This window comes from Carlito syrichta, unplaced genomic scaffold, assembly GCF_000164805.1.
Source record: "Carlito syrichta isolate Samal-C Ts95f unplaced genomic scaffold, Tarsius_syrichta-2.0.1 Scaffold138743, whole genome shotgun sequence".
Classification (NCBI taxonomy): Eukaryota; Metazoa; Chordata; class Mammalia; order Primates; family Tarsiidae; genus Carlito; species Carlito syrichta.
Genome location: NW_007082839.1, coordinates 425,675 through 434,878, shown reverse-complemented (window position 1 = coordinate 434,878; position 9,204 = coordinate 425,675).

Sequence of the window (9,204 nt, the reverse complement as noted above, 5' to 3'; positions counted from 1 at the left end):
GATGGCCAGGCTCATGCTTTAGAGGAACCATTTCAAAATCTTGGACTGAGGGAAGGTGATTTTTACAGGGAGAAGGTGAAATGAGGGGCATTCGGGGGGTGGTGCAGGATCCAGGGCTGCGTGTCTTGCTTCAATGATCGTCCTGAATTCCTGCCCACCTTGCGAGCCATCACCATCATCTCAATTGTGGGCAGGTTGCAGATAAACCTCCCGGGTTGACTTCTGGATCTTGCTATGGGGTCTCCAGGCGCTGGTGACTTTGGTGACTGTTGAACAATGAGACTCTCGGTTCACTTTATTCCAAGATTGGCCTCTGCTGCAAGGCATCAAAGAGATCTTAGGGCAGAACAGGGGTGGACTGTGCAGATTCTTTTTCCAGGGCTGTCTAGGCACCTGACTTGCCCTAAGGGAGAAGTTCGTAATTCTAGCTCAGGTCTTAGCCCTGGAACTGCCCTCAAAACCCTCTACTTTGGGCTGCCCTTTTGTCTCAACTGTGTTAAAACTTTATCTTCAAGATGTGTGCAAGACATTAAAACAGATGTCCAACAGGGGTCTCCTGAGCTTCATGCTCGTGTAGCTGTGTCTAACGTGACATTTCCATTTTTCCGTCTCACAGGCATCTCATGCCTGCACCTAAACTTCCCAACACTGTCCTCCCCAGGCCACATCTTCTTCCTACTCTCAGTCTTTCCTATCCCAAAATGGCAAAACCGTGCCCCTGAGCCAGAGATCTGGAAGTGTCCTTGATTCTCCACTTGATCTTAGCCTGAAGGCTGAGAAGCGATGTCCTTGTCTCTCTACCTTCCTCCCTGTGCAGAATAGACCGGTGCATCCTGTGTTCTGTCTTTCAGCAGCTCCTGTCACAGCCCTAGCCCAAGCCACCAACATCCCTCACCTGGGTTCCTTCTTGCTTCCATTCTTGCCATTTTGTGATCCACTCTCCTCACGGCTGCCAGAGTGACATCGGATCCTGCACTAACCTGCCTAGACACACGTAACAAATAACACAATTCTTTTTTTCCCTCATTGAGAAGTGGATAAAGTTTATTGACAAACTATGATTGTCAAGGACAAAATTTAGCAAGGAGTCCCCAGACTTCAGAATTGAGATGGCACAAGGAGCTGATGCACAGAGCAGAGGCCAGCGCCAGCCGCCCCTCCGCAGGGGGCCTCTGCCTGGAATTCAGCTGCCAGGCATTTCTTGCTAGCAGGCTCTGCAAGCTTCTTCAGTCCTTGTCTCCACATCGACACAAGTGAAAGGATTCTTCTGCTCTTGCCTTCAAGAATAAAGTGAAAGGTTGGGTGGACTTCCCAATGAAGTATATCATTCCAAGTGTTGACCACAAACCACAATTGCAGAGGGAAATGCTGACCTGGGGATGCAAACGAGTAAGCTTTTGGTCTTTGGGAAAGGAAGGCTCTCTCACATTAAATTGAACTTTTAAAACAATGTAGTTCGATGGTTTCTCTTTATTCTTATTTTTAATTGGGTACACGTACATGTCTGTTACACAGAAATACTGTGTAGTGGTGGGGATTGGGTCTCAGATGGCTGATTTTCCAGATAGTCAAATCCCAGGTTTCTTATGCAGGCTGCATGACCACACCTTGACCATTTCTCAAGTCTCACTGGGTGCTATTCATCCCACACTCTGTGCACCACCCACCTTGGCCTTCTTTTTGTCCCCGGAACATATCAATTTTTTTGCTACCTTAGAGCTTTTGAACGTCATGTGCTTAGCATATCTTTATCTTCCCTCTTCCAAACAGAAGCTTTGAATCCTCACACTAGAATTAAATGCTAATTGATGAGTCTGATGTAGACTAATTTTTGTTCTCTTACAGCATTGTTTGTTTTTTACTTGAAGGAAAATCTCTGTAGCAATTAGTGCGGAATAATTGTTAAGCTTAATTTACTATTTAAAAAAATACACAAGAAAGTCTGCTTCCAACTGCTTCTAAAATAAAAGTCCTAATAAAAATCAATGTAATTATGATATTGAAAATGTAAAAAGAAAAAAGTTGCCATAGCTAGAAATATTTGGTATATGAAACACTTTGAAACCCTAGAAGATGGAATTTAAAGTATTATTGTCACCAAATTATTACTAGTTTAATTTTTAAATGACTCATTCCAGTAAAGATAAATTTTCATTAACAGTGCTTATAAATACTATAGACCTTTGTGACATGTACATAAAACGTACCAGGATGTGTGTATATGTTGTCTCTTGAAATTCACAACCTCATGAACACAGAGAAGTTGAATGACTTCTGTATCATCACTTGGCCAAGTCCAGCTCTTGGGACTCTACTTTCATTCAGTAAATATTGTCTGAGAGCATCCTGTGTGTCAGGCACTATGCTAGAAACTTGTGAACAAAAATGTTCCCTTGGAGTTTATAATCTAATGGGGGAGACATACCATAAACAAGTCAGCCAGCAAATACACATATGTGGTTGGAAAGATATTTTTCTTTGCTCTGCATACAGTTTTAAAGGAGCTAGAATATGCTGAACTTGAAACCAATCTCTGGATATGAAATATAAAAGCAAGGAAGAGTCAGAGACTCTTTATCACAACCATTCACAGGAGGTAAATTATCTGTGACAGTATAAAAGATTTTATTGTTTTGTAGATAATCTTCCCCTGAGAAATGAAAGCCTATCCCTACCACTCCATGCAGAATGCGATTGAATGGAATGCAAGGACTTGCACATTTAGTCCAGGGAAAGCAGGAGGAGAGACTGGAAAGAAGAAAAGTTTGGCCGCAAAGGGAGGGCTTTTCTTCTTCCACTGAGCACATAATAAGGTACTAGGACTGGAGAAGTTGGGAGGATGAGCAGAGGGAAGATGACCCCTTCCCTGTGCACCCTGTAGAGATGAAAAAATAAAATCCCTGGAGGGATGCACCATTCAGTATGTTCTTTTCAATTTTGTGTGCTTGACTTGCCAAACTGCAAGCTTCATTATTAATGAATGGCATCATTTCTTGGTGAAGAAATCAGTTCTTTATAATGAAAAGAGAACTATGTGAGAGCAGTTAGAAAAAGCAAAACAAGCTAAACTCTCCATAACGTGATCAAGTCTTCCAGTTTGAAAGCACATTGGGATCTCTTTGAGGCACTTTCATAGTTGTCTGAATTGCCATCATTCTGTCCCCTTCGCCCTGCTTGTGGGATATCTTTTCTACTACCCAAGGGTCATGAAAACCCTCCTTTTCTGCTGCTCACAGACAGTTCTTGGAGGGTGTCTGATGTTGTGGCCATACCTGAAGTGAAAAAGTTGTGATTCGATGTGTAGATGAATTACTGTGTCATCTGTATGTAAGGAAGTGTCATGGTATTTATAAACATCACTGGTGAAAATTCATTATCTTTACTGAAACAATCACTTTAAAAAAACCTAGAAATAATTTGGTAACAATAACACTTTTTATTCCCTCTTCTTTCAAAGTTTCAAAGTGCTACATATATCAAACATTTTCTAGATGTTGTAGCTTTTCTTTTTTATAATTTCAATGTCATAATTACATTGATTTTTATTAAGACTTTTATTTTGGAAGCAGCCTTTTTCTTGTTGTTTACTTGCTAGTAAATTATGCTCAGCAATTATTCCATGCTAAATGCTGTTGCAAGTCTCATCCAAGCTATAAAATAAATAATACTGTAAGAGAACAGAAATTATTCCCCCAATCATACTCATCAATTAGCATTTGACTCTAGTGTGAAGATTCAAAGATTATATTCCACTAAGAAAACAAGTATTATGATTCATAGTCATTAAGTCTCATGCTTATTTTATTAGAGGATTAAAGTTTTAGCTCTTGATTATAAGATTGTGTGTGTGTATTTCTAAACATATAGTCAACTAACAGTAAGTCTTCGGGACTATAAGAACCAATAACATATTCGAAACGAAACTCTTTTCTCCAATAGCTTCTTTTCCTTTGTTCTTATTCCAGTAAAAGGTGCCATCATCCATCTTATTGCTCGAGCCAGCAACTGGACATCATCTTGACAGCTTGCCCCTCCACACCTCCCACGTCTAATGTCAAGGTCTTTGAAACAGTCTGTTCTGTCTATTCTGTTTACCCCCATGACTACCACTCTGGTTCAAACTACACTCACCTCTTGCCTATTGCTATTGGGACTTCTTAAATGGTTTTCCTTTGTATGTTTTTGCCCCATACAGTGGCAAGAATCTTATAAAGATGCAAACCTGATCCTGTTCTATCTCTGCTTAAAGCCCACTCAAATTGACGCCTGAGATCAAGTTCAAAACCCTTAATATGATGATAAAATTTTGTATGATCTTGCCCCGCTAGCTTTTTCACTCACCTCCTGTCCAAGCCACGTTGTTTTTTGTTAATTTCTTTGAGACTGGGTACTCTACTATTTGAGTCTTGGCACATGCTTTCTTCCCTTCCTTCCTACACTATATCAGTTGAAGGTCACCTCCACAAATTCCTTTCCAAAACCTTTAAAACTAATATTGTTCACATTGATATTCACTTCCATGTCCTCCCTTCTTAATACATATCATACTTGTAATAATTTTCTCAATGCCTGCCTTCTCCACTCAAGATTTAGATCCAAGGAGGTAAGAATCAAGTCTTGAGTTGTCCATCATTCCATGTCTGGTCTCCTGGAAGACTGCTTGACACATAGTGGATGCTCAGTAAATATTTGATTAGATGAAGAAAGTAAACAAATGAAACACAAGAGTGAATGAATGAATAATTTGGATGTCACTCAAATACTTCTGATGTTGAATTATTCCGGCAGTCTGACTTTGAATAAATAATGAAAATTGGAGCACAAATGGGTGATGCTTTTTAAAAGTTAGCTTGGGACAACCTCTTTAGGTTCCCTCCCACTGTGGGAGCTTTTCTGTCCTCTCAGTAAATCTTACTTTCAAAAAATAAAAAAAGTTAGTTTCAGTATCACCAACAGTTTTGTCTACTCAAGTTGAAATTGATTTGGCAATGTATAAGTATGTCGAATCTTTTAGGCAGAGAAATTTAAATATGTTGGAAAGCCCTGAACAGGTGGAAAGGATTCTTCAGGAAAATATATATGGAATATGAAATCTAGAACAGATTTTTTTTTTCTTGCACTCAAATGCTACAAACCAGCTTTCAAATCATTTGAAGGCCAATCCCAATATCATAATTTTATACTAATAGAAAGTTGCTTGTTAAGGACAAAGCAAAACCAGGAAGGTGACACACATGCAAAGTCAGAATACATGACAAATAGTTATCATAGGCCCAAAGTACATGTATATTCAAAGGCTTCTCTCCAACTTTACGTGATTTACTTTGCACACAGCATGAATAAACCTATTGACCTTGTTATCTCAGTTTTAGGGCCACAGCAAATTAAAGCCCTCAATAGATTACTGGATGGGAAAGGTCAGTTACTGTAGCCCACCACTACCAAAAGTGGTGTTGGCCTAGTGGTTATCTCTTCCTCCTCCAGACTCCTGTTGGCCTTTATTGTGTGAGCATACTAATCCCATTTGCCTGTGGGCACAATTACACTTTAAAAAAGTCATTTTCTATTCTTGATCATAAACTTCTTAAGGAAAGACTTTGGCTTTTCACAAAACCATGTCCTGGTTGATATTCATAATCAAAACAAAACAAGTCCAAGTCATCAAGAGAAAAATTAAGTTATTTTTAATAATAGTTTGAGGAGCCTAGAATTAAGTATTACATTTTAGAAATATTTCCATCCCAAATAACAAAAGTAAAAAGGTTTTCTTCTAAAAGAGGTGAATACAACATTATTATTTCTTCTAGAGCCACTCACAGACCAGGGAGTGTTCCAGAGCTGAAGTTTAACTATTTACAAGTTCTAATTCTATTGATGTATTGTTTGCAAACCCTATAAACTCAGCCTAGTTCATAGCACCTGTGAGGACAGGAGTATTCCCACTTTACAAATAAAAACCTGAAGCCATAGCCTAAGTTATTATCTCAAGGTTACTGCTGTTAAAGGTAGACTTGAAGCCAGCACTTTTAGTTAGTTCAGGATACGTTTACCCATAAAAGCAATGTAGCATTGTGATAAAATTACAGGCTTTAAAGTCTGAAAGATCTGGGTTTGGGTCCTTCCTTCGATCACATACTGAGTCACAGTAGGCAATATGCTTAACCTCTTTACATAAGGGAACTTTCTTTTTAAAACATTGATACATAATATTTCACATATTTATGGAGTGCATGTGATTTTTTTTGTTGCATGCATAGATGTGTAGTAATCAAGTCAGGGTATTCAGAGTATCCATTACTTTGAGTATTTATCATCTGTATGCATTGGGAACACTTCAAGTCCTCTCTTCAAGATATTTTGAAATGTACAATCCATTTATATTAACTATAGCCACTCTACCCTGCTATTGAACATTAGAACTTATTCCTTTCACTTAACTCTGTTTTGATGCCCATTAATTAACACCTTACCACCACCGCTCCCTTTCCACACACCCTTCCCAGCCTCTGGTAACCATCATTCTATTCTCTACCTCCATGGGATCAACTTTTTAAGCTCCCACATAGGAGTGAGAACATGCGGTATTTGTCTTTCTTTACCTAGCTTATTTCACTTAACGCAATGTCTTCCAGTGTCATCCATGTTGCTGCAAATGGCATGATTTCATTCTTTATGGCCAAAAAGTTTTCCATTGTGTATTTTAACCACATTTTCTTTATTTCATCATCTGTTGATAGACACTCAGGTTGCTTCCATATCCTGGCTATTGTGAATAGTGCTACAGTAAGCATAGGGGCACATGTATCTTTTTTGTTATGCTGATTTCTCAGTAGTGGGATTCCTGGATCAAAAGACAGTCCTATTGTAGTTGTTTGGTAAATCTCCATAATTTTCCATAGAGGCTGTACTAATTTACATTCCTACCAACAGTGTATAAGACTTCTCATTTCTCTGCATCCTAGCCAGTATCTGTTATTTTTTTGGCTAGATAAGGGCAATTTCTGATAAATTATGCGTTATGTGATATTATCACATATAGACGTGGCAAAGTATGAACTGGAGCCACAAAAGGAAATCTTTGTGGAATTAGATCATTGAATTTCTTGCCTTCTGGAGCCAGAGGATCAGGCATTCAACAAAATAAACAATTACTCAGTGACACCACTTGTCTTAGTTCTTGCTGCTGTTGCAAAATATCACAGACTGGGTAATTTATAAATAGCAAAATTTTATTTCTCATATCTCTCGAGTCTGGGAAGTCCAAGATCAAGGTGCCAGCAGATTCAATGTCTGGTAAAGTCTCACTCTCTGCCTCCAAGATGGTGCCATGTTGCTGTATCCTTGCATGATGGAAGGTAGAAGGGTGTATAGGAAGGGAGTGGAGGTGAAAGGTGTTAATCAAAACAGAGTTAAGTAAAAGGAATAAGTCCTAATGTTCAATAGCAGGGTAGGGTAGCTATAGTTAATGCAAACGTATTGTACATTTCAAAATATCTTGAAGAGAGGACTTGAAGCACTCTCAATGCATACAAATGATAAATACTCAAGGTAATGGATGCTGTAAATACCCTGAAGGCTATGTGAAATCTTTTTTATAAGGGCTCTAATCTAATATTCTAGCCTGCTCCATCCTCATGACCTAATCATCTCCTAGAGGCCTCACCTATTAATACTGTCACATAGATGATTAAGTTTCAACCTACAAATTGAGAGGGGGACACATTCAGACCATAACACCACCTCTCTCTATTTTAGTAAGTTATTTTAACCTCTCATATCTATATATGACGTTAAAATAATTCTCGTGCCTACTTGCATCAGTTAAAATAGGTTATTTCAGTAACAACCGCCATCAGTATTTAAAACAAAAAGGATGTATTTCTAGCTCACTGGTGCATTAAGGTTTGGCCAATAGCTCTTCCTCCTTATCCTTATGTGTGAACCTGAGATTATTGACTCTTTGCCATCTGGGAAGTCATTGGTCACTATGGTGAGGGAAAGAGATCATGACATACCACACACTGATTCTTAAAGGGTTATCCAGATAGGGACACACATCTCTCCACTCACATTTTGCCAACCAAAGCAAGTCACTTCTCTGTGCCTAATGTAATGGGGTTGAGAAATTGCAGTCCAACACTAGACCTATGGGCTTGGAAGGAGAACCAGAATATTGGTGAACAGCCCTAATGACCACCAGCGGGCCTTATTAGGATTGCCAGGAGGACTAAGTTACTGAATATGAAACACTGAGCATAGTGCCTGATACCTGACAAGAATTAAATAAATGTTAGAGATTGTTACCACTTACACTCATTACAACTTTATTAATAATGACGTCTTGGAGCCTCCTTTTGTAGTGTCTATCACTTCAGAACATGAGACTTCTGAGGTAAATCCTGTGTGTAGAAAATAAAATAGGGCTGCCCGACTTCTAACCTCACGTGATGGAAATGCCTCATTGTACTATGCAGACACAGCATTATGAGATGGTTGAGGGACTCAGGTGACTTACTTAGAATGGTGGTCGGTTACTATTTTCTATACAGATGGGAAATTTGTGATATGAATTGCTAAAAAAGCAAAGATGGTAGGACTTATATATTTTGTTTTATGCAGGCCATTCATTATTGTGGAGTGTCCAACCCTGTTTCTCCATGCTTCTTTGCATCACTAACCCATAGTTTCCCAGATGCCTCAAATGCTCTGTTTATGCTTCATGGATTCTGTGGTTTCTCCCAGATTAATAGCAAGCAGGTCAGATAGTCAAAGCAGTTCAAGCAAAAATAGGTCTTCTCGGTCTTAAGAGTCCTCTTTCTTCATCCTTTTCCCCCTTCAAGGAAACCTTTCTCGTGCCTATTTCTTTACTCTCTGTCCTTCTAAACAGAAAAGAATCTGTCATTGTGATCCACTGAGTGATGGTTGATTGATCACATTTTATCTGACTTCATTTGGCACTTTCATCTTATATGTAATATTCTAGCCTGTGAGCATCTCTGGAGTGGAGATTTTGTCATTCTTTAGCCTTGGGTCCCCAGTGCCCAGCAATGTCTACGTAGAACTTGGTCTTCAAATAATAGGAAATGAAGAACTGAATGATTGTCCAACAAGAATTCCAGGCATAGGAAAGCACAAGAGAACATTTTCTCAGTGTGGAGCACCCTGAAATCCCATGCTTATTGTCGTTTCCTTCCTACTTCTTTC